This window comes from Prinia subflava, chromosome 5 (genome assembly GCF_021018805.1).
Source record: "Prinia subflava isolate CZ2003 ecotype Zambia chromosome 5, Cam_Psub_1.2, whole genome shotgun sequence".
Classification (NCBI taxonomy): domain Eukaryota; kingdom Metazoa; phylum Chordata; class Aves; order Passeriformes; family Cisticolidae; genus Prinia; species Prinia subflava.
This window is the reverse complement of record NC_086251.1, coordinates 30,294,689-30,313,111: the sequence shown is the minus strand read 5'-3', so window position 1 is coordinate 30,313,111 and position 18,423 is coordinate 30,294,689. Positions and strand designations below refer to the sequence as shown.

Genomic DNA, 18,423 nt, shown 5'->3' with positions numbered 1-18,423 from the left:
CTTCTGAAAGATGATTCCTGCAGCAGCATAATACTCCTTAGTGTCATGTTTGGAAGGTCAATTCAGAATCAGCTGGAGATTTCTGCATACTCATTTTTGCATGAATGTAACTTAAAACATTGTGAAAGCCTGGATTTAGTTGCAATAGTGCAATCTCCGTGTCTAGACACTAGAGTATTTACAGTAGTAAAAAGATACTAGTATCATTCATACTGGTTCTTGTTACCTAAATAGTATATTTTTCCTTCTGGTCCAGTATGTCTTAACTACCTAAAAAGAGTTTTCTCAGGCAGTGTTGTATCTTCTTTGCTCTATTACAGAAAATATAAAGCTTATGAAAAATCTTTTGCTTTCCTGAAAGTTATTTGATAGTGGAGCTGACGTTAATGGTCAGTTCACTGGCAGAGGTATATGGTTTGATTTATATGTTTTCTTGCTAAGATGTCAGATTGACAGCCCTGGGAACAAAAATCCTCAGCTAATTGCCCAAACATGCAGCATATTGCAAACTTTGCCAACCTTTCACAGCGATACTATCTTGATCCTTGAGCGTGAGAGCATATCTAAGCCTTCAGAGGGCATTCAGTGCTGAACCCGATAGGGCCTAAGAAGTACTTTTTGTTAGCTCTCTTCATGATTCACGAAAGTAAACAATGACCCTGAGTTTCCTTTGTAAAGCTATTGAACAGCCAGCCTGGCAATAACAGCTCCGAGTCAGAATTAACAAGAGCTACGTTTCAAGCTATGGTAACTTTATTATGAAAGACTGCAGATCCCACTTTCCATCCCGTGAATGAGCACTTGCCCCTGCTCATTGTCTCTTTCTTTCCCTGTTGTTCCACTACCAGGAATGACCAGTTGTGGGCCTGGAAAGTTTAGATCACACATTCTTGAAGATTTTTATACTAGCACTAGTGTAAATATAGTCTCTGAGGCTTGGTCAGAAGCAGTATTTGTCAATAAATGGTCTCTGAATCAACATGGATGTTCTCAGGTACCCATCACTGCAAGTCCTAACTGCTGACTGATTGTGAAACTTATCATTCTTTCCCTGACCCTTCCTGAATCTGCTCTTCTCCTCCTTTTCAGGTTTTTCCCCTGCTGCTTCTCTCACCCATGACCTTTGCCATTTCCCTTCATCTTCCCTTCATCCACTCCTTTTCCATTTTTTAGTCCTGCTCTTGTCAATTCCAGTCCTCTTGCATGCCGCTATTCCTACTATTCTCTCTTTCCTGCATTATATTTTTCCTTCAAACATCACCACATATTTTTAGTTTACTCATCTTCCTACTGCTTCCTATCTCCCTCCCCTCATTGTCACATGGAATAAGCAGTGGTGTTATGACAAGGGGCATGCTATTAGCAGCTCTGCAGCTGATCTGTTCTGCATCGTTCCCCTGTCTTGTCTCCATAGTTTCATCTTACCAGTTGCTTTGGGGTATTTAATATATCAAATTTTAGTCTTTTTTCTTCCTTTTCATTAAAAATCTGGAGGAAAGAGGACAAGCAGTAAGGGTGTGCTTATTTGTCCGTTTCTGTGCATAAGACGGGGTAGAGGCTCTGTCTTGAAAAACTTGGCTTTTTCTTTCCTTGAAGTTTTCTTCCAGGCCCTTTCCTAAGTGAATGGAGAGGAGTGATTTTCTTGTATCACCGGCATTCTTTTCTTTCCCTCCTCCTCTCTGCCCAGTCACGTCCCTAATTAATTGAATTCCCTAGTAGACCTTTTGTGAGTCATTTCAATTACCCATTAGTGAAGCAGCCTGGGATTTCTGCTGTGTTTTCACTCATCTTCCTGGAATTTCTCTTCTCCTCCCTCCCCCTCCTTCCCCTTTTAGTCACTCTGCTCTGTGAAAAGCATTAGATGGACTTCAGTGCCGAGTGCCTATATTGTTTGCAGACCCAGCTGCATACTTCCACACTCTGCCTCGTGCGTCACAGCTATTCATCTTGTTTTGTACTTGGCTCTGCTGCAGATGCTGTAAATATGGTAATTTTAGATTCCCTGATTGGAAAGGGTTGCAGGGCGGGTCTAAGTGGTAAGAGCACTGTTTGATTTACACTGGTTCATTCTGGTTTCTCAGGGTTTGGGGTTTTACCAATACATGGTAATGAAAATGAAACATGGTTGTAAAAGCAGGCTCTTTTTTAGGGTTAGGAGAAGGATAAAGGTGAGGGTATCTTTGTGTACAGACATGCAAAAGTACTGCCTCAGAAACTCTGGCGAGACTGGAAAGAAATAAAGCAAAAGCAGGAGGTAGCTCCTCAGATTATTATGTAGGATGCTAAATTTTTTAAATACAGAATAGGACTTGTAGCAGGTAACATGCATTATATTTCTGAGGAGAACAAGGCAGTGATAAAGCCAGCTCGCTAAAATTATGATGGATGCAGTGACCGCCTGCAATCTGATATATGGAGAATTACATTTCTATTCTGAAATTGAATTTTTACAGCACATGAATCTTTCATGCTTGGGGTAATTCTCAAGCGATACAGAGAGGCAAACAGCATCACTGGGAACCAACCTGCCGGAAATGTGCCCCACATGTCCCAAGTTACAAAAGTAATTTTCACTGTTCAAGCTATTATGATACTTTCATATTATTACAATACTTGTCCCTGTGAGGTTAGAGTATTTCAGGAGAGAACAGACTTTTGATAATCAGGCTGTTGTGAGAAGGCTCTCTCTCATGACTTCCCAGGGGGAGCTCATTTGTTGGACTGACGGGAAGTGAATTTACGAGGGCTCCCTGCACATCGGTATTCATAGGTATTTTTTTTTTCCTCTGAGCTCTTTATCCAGTCAAAGGAGAGAGGAAGGGAACGGTGTGAAAATACCACTCAGTACAGACACATTAAGATGTTCTTAGGAGACCTACTGGGAATTATTTTACCTTTAATGTCTTGAAATCTTGGCCCCCTGTTAAGCAGTGGTGGATTTCAGAGGTTCATTAGACGACTCTGGAGTTCTGCCACTTCACAGGGTGATGTTGCTGGAGTCAAAACTGTAAAAGTAAGAAAGGAGCTAGTGAAGAGTTGCATATGTGAGCCCCCTCTTTCTTTACAGGGCACGCAGCAGCAGAGCCTGTAAAATTTTGTCTGAAGTTACCAGGTCATGACAACACTTTTTTTAAAATCTGTCTATGGCGTTGCTCTATTTTCTTGCACACATACCATCGCTAATATCGTGTTACGTGGTTTAGTGATTTGGCAGCTCTTATACCCTTTTCTTGCATATCCTTTTAGATTAAGTTTTCCACTGCAGAGTTAGCCTGGTGAGGACTGCTACCCAGCTTCTGGGCTAGCAGCAGCCTGCTGTCATTTCACCTGACAAGCTGTCCAGTGTGTGCCAGAGGATTCCAACTGTGCCAGGGATACTGATTGAATTGCCCATGTCTTGGGCAGCTTTCTGAGCCTTTCCATAGTAACTCTCTTCTTTTCCCAAGAATACTCAGTGGCACAGAAGACTTCTGCTTCACTAGACTGAGAAAAGTCGTTTGTCACAGCACAGAACTGGCTCTTGTATCACTGGCAAGATGGCACATACACTGCAGGTGAAACCCCCATTAGCCCTTCCATGCCCAAGAGTATCTAATGTTCCTTTGCCTTATGTGTTCTTTTACCTTTACCTAAATTCTTCTCCTGTAAGGTTATTAGATTTCTTTATGGTTTTTGCCACTGTGTAACACCACTTGGTTCCTACAAAGTACTGCTGTGTTTTGCTCCACAGTTGTTTGCATCTTAGCAGATGAAAACCCAACACAAACTTAAATTATGTAGTTAGTTCAGTTGGTTAGTAAAGGAGCTAAAGAAATTTTGAGTTTATTGAATTCATAAACTCTCTTGGAGTTTTCACAGATGGGTTGGATATATATGAAAACCGCACCTTCTGGAAAATATGGTTCGTTGTGGAGCTATTTTGGACCTCCAGGGTTCTGGGCTGTAAAATGTTCTAGAGCTTGATAGATTCCCAGTTATGGGCTATTTTCGTTGCTGTATTTTTTTGACAGAGCAGCATGAAAAACAGTGATTTCTCAAACAACTGAACAGTGACGGGAGTTTCTATTTTTACTTCTGTTTTGATACACAAAAACTAGATTTAGAATATGTCTGCTAAATCCCTGTAAAAAGCAAATGATAAAGATGATTTTAATTCCTCTCATCTCAGAACTATTCAAGAGACTGGCTCAATCTCTGCACATATCACATGCTAGTGATTGCTCCAGTGTATGCCCATTTATAGCATTGCTCTTACACCACCTTCTCCCTTGACTGTCACTGCTTGTACTCTAGACAAGGTGCACTGTTTGGAAAAGGAGTATAATGTGTGACATGAGAATTGCCATGTGCCAATGTAGTTTTCAAGGATCTTTAGTGGTTATCAAAGTTACAGATACCTAATACCAAGGCTATGAAAGCACACTCATAAGATGTAGATACAAAATTAAATATCAGGTGCCCAATCTTTCATTTGCATGCTGGCAAATTATTTACTGGTTTAGAGAGAGAAATGGTTCTTTGATTGGGACTTGCCAGTAGAAAGGGAAAAGTACCCAGGTGTCAGCCATAACATTTCTGATTTATCTGTGCTCTATACGAGAAGTTGGTTACTCCTCAGAGCTGTAGAGCTGAAGACAGGATAGCCCCATGGTAAGAGAATAAGTAGGGAGGGAAAGTATGTGTTGGGTTAATGAAGTACGTAAGGGACATCAAGGAGAAAAGAATTCATCAAAAAGGGAAGTTCTGGAAAAGAAGTTTCAATGTATTGATGGGGAAGTAAGACCTTACTGGATGTGTTATTTTTGGAAGATGAAGAAGGGATCAGATTAGGATAATCGGAGAGATCAGGGTGGGAGAGATTATTTGTACAGACAAAACATTTAAGCATGATTCTTCAGGTGACCTGTTGCCAGGTCTGAGATAAAATTAGGTTGGGTATATTATCAAATTAAATGAGTACATACATGTAAAATATATATTCAAGAATACTTTGCAGAGCTGGACTCCATACTGTGTAGTACAGAGAATTCTTAACTCTTTCTGACCTTCCTAGCACCTTCTAGGAGCTACTCGATGCTTTGTTTTGTTCCCAAATTAGGTTTGCTTCAGCACTGCCTTCATGTCCACTGGCAGCTCTTCCCATCTCCAAGTTGCTCAGTACACATGGCAGCTTTCAGGGCTTCAGGCTTCATTCACATGCCACCTGGAAGTAACCTGGCATGAGTTACACAGGTAACAGAGTGAGCCTATTGCCAGCTCTTGTCCTTGCCCTACCTGTTGCTGCATTGTCATTTGACACATGAGAATGGTGGTTGTACTGGTTTGAAAGCAAAACCAGTGAGACTCCAAGTCAGGAATACAATTTAATAGAGAGAAGAAACAAACAACAAAAAAAAGGTAAAAATAAAATAAATGCAATAGTACAAAGAACCACTGACAGAGTCAGAATGCAAACCTGACACCCTGTTGGTCAGGGTGTTGGAAGCAGTCCAAAATAAGTCCTCCTGGAGTGACAGATGTGGCTCCGTTGACATAGAGAAATGGATCCCTCTTCTTGATCCTCAAGAAAGGGTCCAGTCATCCTCTGGGAATCCAGTGGAAACAGGCTACCTTGGTGTTTGGGATTGCAGGTTTTATGCTGGTAGAAAGGCTTTGGCTCCTCTCACTGGGTGGAGCATCTCACAATGGAATGAGGTGATGTTATCAGTCATGTGAGAGGCCTTAAATGGCCCATTCACAGGTGATGTCCCTCGGAGGAGAGTGGGTGGAGGAAGAGATAAGAAGGCCCTGCCTTATCTGGTGTTATCAGGTGTCCCATTAACAGAAGGCATTCGCCCTCTCCCCCCTTGAATTACAAGAGATAAAGAACAATATCTCCCAACTGGCTTCAACAGGTGAAAATAGAATACACATTTTTGGTTACATTTTCAACCCAAGACAGTGGTGAAAAGCATGTCTTGCCCAGTGTCCTTAACTGGGTTAGTATTTGAGTGTAGGGTAGTCTTTGAGCTGGTTTAATCCAGAATTTCCTAGGTCTCCATTCTGTATCTAATTCTTCTCTGGAACAGATGTCTAATTTAATTCAGTCCATCTTTTGGGTTCCAAATTGCATGTTAACTCATATACATGAAACACAGTCATTTATTAAGGCATGCATTTTACAGGATGAAAATGGGGAGAAATCTCATTTTAGTTGATTCTCTTACTCCCATAGAACTTGTACACAGATATTTATTTTTAAAAATAAATTATTAATCACACTACCATTTTTTATCTAAACAGCTGGGTGGCAAAGGCCTGGCCTAGTCATCCACTCTATTTGATTTTGCAAAGAATTGGCACTTGGAGAGGGTCAATTTGCATTTCTCTCTTTCTCCATTATGTTGTGTGCTTAGAGGGGTTTATGTGGGCTGTTACACTTGGCTCCCACGAGATCCCACATCTGGTAAAGCATAGAGTGTGTGACCCTGCTCTCAGCCTCTCCCTTACCTCCAGCCTCTCCCCATCATCTGAGAAGGTTAAACTAAAAGCAACATGTATGATGGCAAAGGTCCAAGTTTGAAATGTAGCCATTGTATGTATTCAGTTCAAAAACAACATATCAAGGCGAGTGCAGTCCTTACAAGTAGCACCCCTGGGCCTTCTTTTATTCCAAAGCAGAGATATTTACCCAAGGAAAAGATGGAAGTGATGGGGTAACAGAGTACACATGTTGGGAAAATATGCAGGCAGAGACTGAAGAAAAAATAACATTCTGCCACAAGTAGCTGCCTTGTTCCTCAACTTTTTTTTTCCCTTCAGATTAGAACCAGCCATTTCTTGTGCTCTTTCAAGCACCTTCTGTGGTTTCCTGACAGCTGGCTAGAGAGGATTGAAATCTGGCTTGAAAAATAGGCCATGGGTCATGTTATTTTCAAGAGGAGAGAAGCAAAAATTCCCATAATAATCAAAATTCACGGGCTTGAGTTTTGTAGGGTTATTGTTTTGTAGAACATCAGTGCTGGATATTTTAATAAATAACTTCAATTAAAAATTAATAATAAAGAACAACCACAGATTACGCTCTTCATTTCTCTTCCCTCTGATTTATAATGGCAAGCAGTATTTTGTGTGGTGTTGCAGCATGTCCTTTTTCTCTGGAGTTTGACAGGGAAATGTTCAGCTTCATAAAAGAGTATGCTGGAGTTTTCTGAAAGTATTTTTTTGGTTTTTTTTTTTTTTCAGGATATGGTAACACTTGTCTTGCAAAAACTGTTTCATGAACAGAAAGATTAGTCTGAGTAACAGCCTGCATACTGGTGTTCTTTTTCCCAGCTCTCCTGAGCCTGAATTGAAAATACCAATGCATTCTCAGCTTTATGTTCAAGCAGATGGTTTCTGTTAGGAGTTCTAAACCTTTCTGGTGTTTTGTTCTTTTGTGAACAAGTTCTCTTTTTAAAATATTATAAAAATACTTAGTTCACAGAAATGGTAACTTACTCAACCTGCATTTTAAGGCTCCAGGCTTCTTCTTAGGAATACAGTTCACTACTTCTGTAGTCGTAGGGCACAGCCTAAAAAGGTAGTCCTGTCAACTGGGTTTAAGGAAAGAAAGGAAAGAAGAAGCAGAACAAGAAGTACAAGAGAAAAATGTCAGTAGGAGGCAGCAAGTAGAGAATGTCAACTATCATGCCCTGCTATATGGGACAGTCAAGAATTCCAGCAAAAGTTGTATTATAGTACAGTGTGAGGAAGGTGAAAGTGTTGATTGACTCCTGACTTTTGAACAGATGGATGAACCCCAGGCAGTGGCAGAGCACAACTGAGTCATGTACAGCATCACAGGGAGTGCAGGACCTGAATGAGTGGAGAGCTGGAACCATGTCACCTGACCAGGGCATAACCCTGCATCAGCAACTCGGCATCCTCCAGAAATGACTTTCAGAGCATCTTTCTTTTAGCTTTGACAATGTGTTACAGTCCCTTCCACAGAAGAACTAGAATGGGGTCAAAGGAGAGTATTGTCAGCATTGGCCAGTCCATCCATAACACTTCTAGAGACTCCTTTAAGGGCAATTTTAACAAGGATGTTTTTTGTGTTATGAACAGACATTCTCTAAGAACTGGAATAGAAGCCAGTTGCCATACAGCCCATTCACTGAATAAAGAGGTTTTGATGGGTAACTGAGATAATAATAGTCATCAAAATTCTTACTCCCAGCCAAGTCCTTCAGAATGTGAGTAAGCAGCACAGTCTAGAGGGTAGAAGGTGTTGTTGGAAACTAGGATCTACGTTCTAATGTTTGCTTAGCTCTGGACTTGTTGAGGGACAATGGATAACACTGATGAAGTTTCAGCCAGTAGTTAGCAATATTGAACTGCTTTGTGAAAATGCGTGGAATAACTAGTTAGCATCTGCAAAATGTTTTGAAGATAACCAATTTCCATATTTCTATGCACTGTAATGGTGGCAGTGCATCATACAACAGGGTGTAAACTGTTAAATTAACTAAATAGATAAATGTGTCTCATCAGATCCCCTCATGTCCATGCTGCAAATTATAAAACCCCACTGATAACAGATTAAACTGATTGAATCAATTTTTTCTTCACATTACTGAGTTTGCACTGATTGATGTGAAGCTATGGCCATCTGTAATGATTTTTCTTAGTAGGCCCTATGTCTTTATAAACAAAATTTATAAATAGAAAATTTATCAAGGGAGAGGTGTCATAACCTATATCTGTTTTCATTAGGGATTTCTGCACCAGAGGTACAAAAAACTATTGTGCAAGTATTTTTATAGTCTTCAGATGTAGACTGAGCCCTTTCTGAGGTCTTAATGGTCCTGCAGAGTTGACTTTGTTTCTGGAAGTAGTATTGAGTGCCAAACCAGGTTACTCCTTCTGTGTAACCAGTTTTCACTTGTTTTTGTGTATGAAGGCATTAATGAAAGAATACTTCTTGGAACAGTTTAATGGTTAGAGGAAGGTAGTGCTATTCATGGTTTTGCTAGGCAGTGGCCTAGCAAACACTCAGGGATTGTTTGCAAACCACAACAAACCTCTTTACCTATCTGTAAAGAGCCTTCCCTCTTGGAAAAACGGTGTAAAAATATTACCACTTTTCAGCCTTTGTTACTCATAAGCTGTAATGTTTAATGATCCAAAACACTAGCTATTCTTATTGTAGCACCTTTTTTTTTAAGTCTATTTTTCTGTTTGTGGTATGATTGACTATCATAGCAATAGCCCTGTTTTTCACATGACATACTATACACACTATTGTTTGAAATTGCCATTAGAACATTTGACAATAACGTTTTCTTTCCAAACTGACTTGTGTTTTTTCCAGCACTGATTTTTTTATTCTTTTCCTTTCCTGTTTATCTAAAATAGCTGAAGGAAAAGGACACATTGCGTCAAGACTGATAGGACAAGAATTAGACCTACTGTATGTGCTGGTTGCATTCAGGCCTATGAGCACTTCCTTTCTCCTCCCGCATGCCCAAACCCAGGTCTGCTCAGTTCTTTGGAGCAGGCAGGATATTGAGATTTAGAAGGCCTCTAGTCTTTGATGTACTGGGAGACCATGGCTCTTTCTCATTTCTTTACAAAGCCTGACCCTGAGGAAAGCAGGTACAGGGATCAAGAGGATGGAAAACTTCATATTCCCAGAATTTCAGGTAGTGCATTTGCCCTGAGAGTGATAGTAAGGGAATACAACGTTTGCTGTGATTCGGTTTTTGGGATTGGTTACAATCTAAAACCTGGTCTGGGCATAGTGCAGAGCCAAATTCTGAAGTGATTTAGTCCTACTGCTTACATTTACTCCTGTGTGGATATAGAAACAATGGAGAATTTACCATTATGGAGTTTCAAAAGATTGGTTAACATGTGGAATTCCCACTGGTTTAATTTAAATAAGTTTAATAGGTTTACTGGAACTTGTGCCACACCCATGTTCCTCCTCTGTTTAAGCTGCATTTCACTGAGTGCCTACACAAGGGTTTGCAATAGTTTAGGTAAATTGGATAATGAACTGTGCATTTACTTAAAGCAGTTTAATTTCCCTATGTAAACAAGAGTGAAGTCAAAACCCATGGACAGCCCCCTTCCTCCGGACGCAGCTGGAAGGCGTTGCTGAGCTCTGTTACTTACCACAGTCCTCTGCTGGCCACTGCCAACTGCTCAGCCATGGACAGGGGCTGTGTGTACGCTCCCCAGTGTGTTTTGGGGTGCAGGGTAAAGGTGCATTAGCTCAAACCACTCATTTAAATTGATGTGATGAATCCAGCCTGGAAACGCTCACACGGGTGGCTCTGCCAGCTGCTGGGGAGACAACAGCCTGAGCGGGGTGGCAGATAGAGGCAGCTGGAGGGCAGCAGTCTCTCAGACTAGGACAGCTGTACACAGAGTGAGTATCTCCCCATCAGCTGATTTCCACACAAGCTAGGGTCCCTTCCACCAGCTTATTCACACTTTACCCTTTACTGAAGACTTCGCTGTTGATTTAATTTATGTGTCAAGGAGCACCGACTTCTATCCATTACTGTGCCACTTCTGTCTACTGCATTCAGGCTGTCAGACATAAGGAGATTTGTCTACTGTAAATTGTTTCCATTTCCCAGTCAGTTAGTGCAGAATATTCAAGAGAGCAGTTGAAAATCCAAAGGCTTAATTTGCCGTTTCTCTTCAGTTTTTCCTTACCGTCTGTAATTCTAATTGTATAATATCTTTGCACAGCTGCTTTTCAGTTTCACTCCTTGCTTGATTTGCCATTGTTGACTGAAAGCAGTCTGTTTTCTTTCCACTGCCTTCAGTGGAAGCGCTGCAGGGTCCAGTTACCTCTGTGATAATCAGAGAAGGTCTTTTATAAATATCTGAAAAAGTGCTTTAGCATTAAGAAGGGAACATGTAGGAGCTCATGTGCTACATTCAGTAGCAACTGAAAAGTGGATCAAAGAGTTTCATGGTTCAGCTCCATAGCAGTTTAAACTGCTCAGTCTGCTGTGCCTACTCATTCAGCTTCCAGCTCCCTCTCCTCCTCTTGCTCTGGCTCTGGCACTTCCCTGACCTGAATAGTTGCATGAAGTGGCTGAAAAACAATCCAGGGGGATTTTTTAGGCCACTCAGCTGAGACTGGTTGAAGGTCCATGGTATGGCATCTTTAGATAATCACTCATCTCTAAGCTTTCCCTTTACATAAGACAGCACTGGCTGGTGCAGTTTCCAGGAGGGTTTCTGAATTTGGTGACCTCAGTGTTTCACTCTGACTTACAAATGCAATTCTTCATGCAGCCAGGACCTTCCTTAAAAATATACTAATATGTATTTTCAAAACTATTGAAGAGTCCTAAGTTAATTGCTCTAGAGGCTTTTTAACATCATCAAGAGTTTGGTTTTAGTAGGATAGTGTAAGTCTCCAGACTTATATGAGATATTTTGCTCTGTAAGATTGGGCCTTCTTTGTCTCTAGTAGTCACTGACAGTAAACTAACAGTTCGAAGGCATTTGCCTTTCAGAAGAAGTCTCTAGCAAGAGCAGGGGTTAGAATTCTCTTGGCTGTAGCCTGTTTCTTTTCCCTCCCAGCAGACAGCAATTGATCACCTTGATTCCCTCCATAAGGGACTCTTACTCCATGTTGGCATACAGGACTGCAGAGCAGCATGCACATCTAGGATGAGACCTATACTCCTTCTTCCCATCTTTGGTCTTTCTGATAAGGGTCAGTGGTCCAATGCGAGGTTAACTAGGGAAAACCACCTGAGACCTTTGCCATTGATGTCAGCAGAGGAGTCCCAGAGGGAATGGTCAGAGGCAATACATCATCCTGTCTTTAGTCTTCCTCTGCCTGAGTGACCATGCAGCATCAGACAGTGGGGAAGCTTTTGCTGCTGCTCATCCCTCATTGTGTTTTGTAGTTAGATCCCAGTGTTCTTTGAGCTTTTTATTTTTGAGCAACACTAATTTGCAGGCAGAACAGAATAAAAAACATTGATCATGCAATTCTGGTTTTTTTTCCACTATGTTTTCTGTATCTATTGAGTGATCTCTGGCAAAGGAGAGTGGAGTGATAAGGAGTTAATGGATGGCTGTGTTTGTGAGCACAGAAGCACACACCACTACACCTGCAATACCAGAGAGCATCTACAACAAAGTTGCAGACACATGAAAGCCCAGGCAGTGACCTCCAAAGGAAGTACATTAATTAAGACTAGTGCAGAGACTGGGATGGAATTGCTACTGTTATCTAGGGAGCAGGAAGCATCTGTATATATCAATGTGTCCTAAGTGATCTGTTAAGGAGTTTAAGCTCATTTTTGAATATGTTTGGTCATGTGGACATTTGAAATTGCTGTCACCTTATTGTTGATGGATGGCACAGCTAGTCACCCCGTGATTGCAGTTGTCTTAGACCTTCCATTATAAAATCCTGTTTTCTTCTAAGTATAATTTACCATAACATTTGAGCCAAAACAGTTAATAAAAGGGACTTGTTTCTGAATGGTTTTGATAGTAAGTTTCTTCCAAAATTTTGTATTGAGTTATGAAGAAAGTGTTGTTTTACAAGTGATTGAAAGCAATTGGTTTTTTTCTAGAAGGCTCTATGGCCTCCATTTTTGGGCATGGATTGCACATTATTGATGGATGAATGGGATATTAGGAGAAAAAAGGGAAGGAGTTTTATTTTCCCATTAAAATTTACCACAAATAGGCATATTCTAGGCATGCTCCAGCCCAAGGTTGAGTCCATTTTCTTTTGAAATTCTTTTTTCTAACCTTTAAAAACTGTTGAGTCACTGTAAGGCAGTATTAGGACACAGGAAGTTGTGTCCCCTGTTTCACAGTACCCATCTGGGCATCTTGAAGGAGCAAGAATGGAAAGCAGCGAGCAGTAGAATCATGGCAGTGATGAGCTGGGAACCTGTTGAAGCAGAAGACTGGAAGTAACAGCCACAATGAGGTTTAAAATTGGTGTGGCATAAGAGGAGATCCATGTAGGAAGGTATAGCTTAAAGGAACTCTCCAGACCTTAAATATATGCTGAGGTTTTTGAATCTTGCTGTATTTCACTCTTGCATAGCAATTGGCTGACAAGACATTAGCTTCATTTCCCTCTTACCTTTAAAAGAACAGTGTGCTTCCTATTTGCGCATGCAGTTAATAGTATACACCTTAGATCTAAAGCTACCCAAACCCTAGAAATACCAACATTTTTCTCTAATGGAATGCAATTTGACATTTTACATTAATAAGTATTTGAAACACTAAACCAAAACCCAGTATTTTTGTTCTAGGATTTGATGTCTAATACACTTGAAACTCAGTAACTTTGGGGGCAAATGCCACGTATAGCAACAAGTCCAAACATTGATGTCTATTCTGTGAAAACATTAAGGACATCTCATTTATGAGTCCTCTGAAGAAAGCAGTTCAGTAGTTCTGTCCAGAGCAACGGGGACTTTGCTGAACTACAAGGCAAGAATTCTATCTAAATAACAATTTAAATTTTAATGATGTTTTTGGTAAAATTTTATCTATTTCTTCAGTGCAAATGAGTTCATGGTAAGGACATCTTTTTCAGTTTCTTTCCCTAAGTTTCTTAAAACTGTTGGTGTGCTTGTGAATGTAATTTCAGTTTGACCTATTTCTAGCAATCACAGAACTTGCTTCAAAACTCTGGCTGTTCTGAAAATGCTCTGTTTTGATATTGGCAGCATTTAAGCCCTTCTCATTTCCTCCCCAAAACTGGAAACTCTCTTTTGATTTATGAGGGGTAAGGAGTGGTCTGAATGATAAAATTGTCTTAAGAGACTATAACTTTTACAATGAGATGGAGTTCTATTAGCATGTAAAATTGTCTTTGGCTTGATTGCATCTCGAAGTTAACAGAACATACTCAAATAGTTTCTAGTTCTAAGAAGTGTGTAGACCTCAGTTTTACATATGGCTGTCTCTCCAAACCACAAGTCACTAAAGAATGTCAGTGTGATGTTTGGCGAGTTAAAGGAAGGCAGCACTCCTAAAGCAGACTTGTGGTTTTATCCCTGCAGTAAGAAGACTCAAATGTTAGAGAGATTATTTTCTTTCACATGTATTATAATTTATTTTTTTTCCACAGTCTGAAGTAGCAGCACCTGTGTAACCTTATTTAACTGCCTTCACACATTTTTCTTTCCCTCAGCTAATATTCTGCCAAAGTGACAAACTTTCCTCACTTTGAACTGCAGAACACCATGAAAGCCAGCATTTCTCATCCTTGTCCAATACTGTAAGTCTTCTATGCACTGTTCATTGGGAGCTTTCAGCTGTAAGAACATGACTGCTCTAAAACAAGAGTATATCTTAGAAGCTGTTACAACCTGCTAAAATAAAAAGAAAAAGGTTGATGCTTATAAGGATCTACTGTTTGCTCAGGCCTGAGTCTTTCCCAAGAGAGGATCATTCCAGATTACTTGCTGCTGCTCTTTGATTAAGAATTTTTTCTCCAGCAGGGGCTGTGAGGATCATGCATCCATAGACTTCAATTCAGTGTTAACAAGAAGAGCTTGAAATTATGTTTAGGTTGATCAAAAAAATCCAGCCTTTAAGTCCTTCCTCATTGTCTGGGGACCTGAAGAATGTTCATTCAATTTTTGGCTTCTCAGCTCATTCTGATAATGAGAATGCTAGTTAGGCTGAAGTATTTGAAACGTGTATATAAGTTCACCAAGGACAAGAGAGGCCTGAGACTTGTCACATATTAATTTCTATTCTCTGGGACACTACAGAAAAATTATTATAATCACTGTTTGCACCCAAACCAAGCAATCTTGTCTCCATTCCAGTTCTTTTTCCATTCACAAGAATCTATCCTTTTCCATCACAACAGTGATGGTAGTTCACAGCAAATGATCTGCCATGTGGGTAAGTGGTATTCAGTTCCTCACTTGCTTCCTTCTGCCATCTGGTGCTATTGCTTTGCTATCTGTTACTTCCTAGCCACCCTAACAGACCTCACTATCCCTGGAATGGCCTAGAATTGATTTCAAAGAAACACAGGTCTGTAAAAAGATAGGTATAAATCCCAAAGAGAAGCCAATTTGTAGCTTCTTTTAGTAGTCTACTTTGGAGTACGAAGTACCTGCCTTCTAGTGACCAAAAAGTCTTATTTTTATGGTGAACAGCCTTTTTGTTAAAGGTCTTACTAACACAGGGAATGGAATTTGTTAAAATACTAATTTTATTTCCATATAATCACTTTAAACATGAGCCAACTGTATGTTTTCCTGAGAACCAATGAGGCTTGAGGGTTTTTTTAATTAAAATCCACCAAAGGTGGGGGTTTTATTTCCTTTCCCGTTGAATGCATTTGAAGCACCTCTGTCTCCAGCTGGCTGTGGGAGCAGAGCCAGCCCATAATGGTTTCAAGCCCAGTGTGTGCATAGGGGAAAGGGTTTTCACCTGATTGATGACTCTGGAAGTGCTTGCAGCACAGAGCACTAAAGCTGGTAGCACTGGAGTTGTTTAGAAGATAAGAGAGAGGAGGTGGATTTGTTTTTCAAAAGCTAGCAATTCTTCCCAATCAAATGCAGTAAATGGCTCATGAATGATCTCATTTCATTTGTTTGTGGGCACTCTGCTCCATGAAACCCTTTGACATGGTTGCCTGAGGTTGAAGCTGAGATTAGTTGAATTTTCTTGCTGTCCTGATCACTGGCCTTACAGCCATTCCTTCAGGTACACTGTCAAAAGTTTTGTTACTGGGCCTGTCTATCCTTTAGGACTTTGTAAGGGTAGGCCTGAAAATTATTGTTCACCATGTATTGCTTAAAAGTGCAAAGTGTTGTGACAGTGAAAGGTCTTCCACAATTGTGCTATCCTTTCCAACTTTATGTAAGATTTGCTGCTTTCCAGGTCTCATATTGCTCTAGTTCTAGCACAGATTTCTTAGGAAATTCATAGTATCTTATCTCTACCTGATCCGTTGCACAATGGCCCCATTGTCATTTCCTTAGGTATGATAACATTATTGGCTGGAGTGACTTAACTTGCTTTAGGGCCTTGTGGTCTTGCAGTCATCTTTATAGCACCTCTCTAGTGGGAATGCTTCCAGCAATATGCTGTGGAGAAGAGGAAACCTCTTTGTAAAGGAGTCTGCTCTCAATCATCACATGTGGGTAGAAGTGAGGTGTATTATGTTCAAGGTTCACAGGTTAGAGGACCAGGAAAGAGGATAGACTGTTAAGCAGAATGTGGAATGGCCCCAGGGTTGCACTCTGGAGGAGTTGACTACTTTTTGAGTGAGGAGGACAAGACATTCTCAGGAGCATTTAAAAGTACAAATAAGATGAAGGAAATACAGAGACTAGAAAGAGGGTAAGGAGACTGAGGAAAGAGCAAAGAAAAAGGTGGCACACCTCATAAGGGTATGTGTAAAAATATTTGAGCATGTGCTTGTCTGCAGGTTTTCAGGTTCCTGCTTTCTCACCAGCTCAGAGGCTGCATGCATGGCCTGTTTCATGATAGATTAGTGTTTCCATGTGGAACCATAAAGTGCAGACATGCTTGAAGATGGGCAGGTGGCAAGAGAAATTATCTGAGCTTTATGAAAAGCCAAAAAATTCAGGGAGACAGCCATTTGGTTTCAGTTCTGGGCAGATGCTCAGGTCAAGTCTTATTTTGTCCAAACCACTTCCCCTGCCCTTAGGCGCGATATTTTCAGAGTGAAAGGACAGGCAAAGCCCAGGGAGATTCCAGAGCATGGCTTATTTGCAGCTGGCTGGCCATGGAATTCATCAGCAACAAAGCAAGACTCATTCTTCTCCTGCGGATACAGGGAGAACTTGGATCTGTGCACGCACACACCAGAACAAACCAGTTCTTCCCTGTCTGCTGGGGAGGCTTCAGTTACAGTGTCTGAAGCCAGAGATTTCATTTAAGCCTTTTGGACCCATTTGGACTCTGAGTGCTGTAGCCTTGCCTGCCTCCTTCCTCTCTCAGCTCCCAGCCAGAAAAATCCTCCCCCTCACTGCCCTCCCTTTCCAGCACACACAGCACAGAAAGCAAAAACCGACCCAAGCTTGCCTTTGCAGCTGGGACTTATCAGCCAGAACACACACATGTAGGTCATCCATGGGAACTCAGCAAAGTGTTGGATCAACATGAGCTGGGGGGGTGCAGGGCAGCAGGGAGAGCAGGGACGGAATCTTTTTTTATCTTTTTTTTTTTATTATTGTCTGCTTTTTTAGAAAGGAAAAGGAAGAAAGATTACAGGAGCTTTTCTATTAAATGAAAAGATTAGCATGCCGTGGATGCTTTGCAGGGGCGTGATGAGATTTGCAGCAGATGAGTTGGTTGCTAGGCAATGCTAATGAAAAGCAGGCTTTCAAAACTTCTGTGCCGTGTGGGCCCAAAAGTTATCTAGCCTCCCTCCTGCAGCCTCCACTCCCCCCAGCTAACCCCCCCACCCCCTGCAACCTCCCAAATATTTATAAAATCCTCACCAGGAACAAGAAAGAGAGATGCTGGAGTGCGCTTTTGACAACTTGCTCTTCCTGAGCCACCCAGGAAACACACACACACAAGTTTGCTGATTTTCTTTTCCTCTTTAGAAAGGTAAAAAACCAGAACCCCACCCCCAAACCAAACCCAAAAATAAAGCAAACAAAAAAAGGAGGGAAGAAAAGTTAGCAGTGGCTTCCAAAGCAGCTCAGTGTCCGATTTCAGAGTTCAGTCAGAGTTTAGGGCTGCATGTGTGTGCGTGTGCATGTTGGGGGTCGGTACATGTTTGTTTTCGATTTCTCTCCATGCATTTTCAAGCTGCGCTCTAGCTCTTCCCCTCCTCCCATCCTGCTGCAGGCCTCCTTTCCCTTTCAAGGCCTTCTGACACAATGAGCTTATTTTCCCATGCTCCCTGTGAAAGCCGGGGTATGTGCGTGAAAGCTGCAGCCTCAGAGGACTTTTTTAAATACAGAAATTGAACGTTGCTGAAGTTACAGACAGGATTTCTGCTATTTTTACAAATGACCCATGTCTTGCTCCCCTTCTCAGAAGTATCAGCATTCTTAGATATCTTACCATCTGTCTCTCCTAACTGTTTTTTTAAGTGAGTTTAATGTTGGTAGACAGCATTGAAGACTGATGTTTACAGCTTGCTCCATATTCTCCTCACTGCTGTGGCTTGTGTGCTTCAATCCTAAGGCAAAGTCCTTTCATATGAGCAAAAAAAGATATTTCCATGCTCAGTTCTAGGCTAAAACTGTCAAACAGGCATCATTTAACAAGATCTAATTCTAAATAATCCAATGAAGTGAATGAATCCAATGAATAGAACTGTCATGGAAAAGCAACTGAGCTACATTTCAAAGTTACTCAGCTATCTTGGGCCTGTAGATTGGGCAGGAGAACCTGCAGAAGCTGAGCTTCACTGCACTGCCCATTTTGAGATTTCACCCATGC

General features: G+C 41.1%; 1 protein-coding gene and 1 long non-coding RNA gene across 9 annotated transcripts in view; one reads left to right on the top strand and one right to left on the bottom strand.

Annotated features, from left to right (window-relative positions):
* Positions 1-18,423, top strand: part of RAD51B (RAD51 paralog B) — a 431,141-nt gene that overhangs the window by 304,845 nt on the left and 107,873 nt on the right. The window contains exon 10 of one of the 8 annotated variants that reach the window (XR_010080554.1): positions 14,168-14,254. The exons of the other annotated variants lie outside the window; for them this stretch is intronic. The gene's annotated coding sequence lies outside the window, so the exon portion shown is untranslated. The remainder of the gene's footprint in view (positions 1-14,167; positions 14,255-18,423) is intronic. 8 annotated transcript variants of the gene reach the window in all.
* Positions 1-18,423, bottom strand: part of LOC134551298 (uncharacterized) — a 52,211-nt gene that overhangs the window by 17,549 nt on the left and 16,239 nt on the right. Inside the window, exon 2 of the long non-coding RNA XR_010080556.1 lies at positions 2,895-3,005. This is a non-coding gene — a long non-coding RNA (uncharacterized LOC134551298). The remainder of the gene's footprint in view (positions 1-2,894; positions 3,006-18,423) is intronic.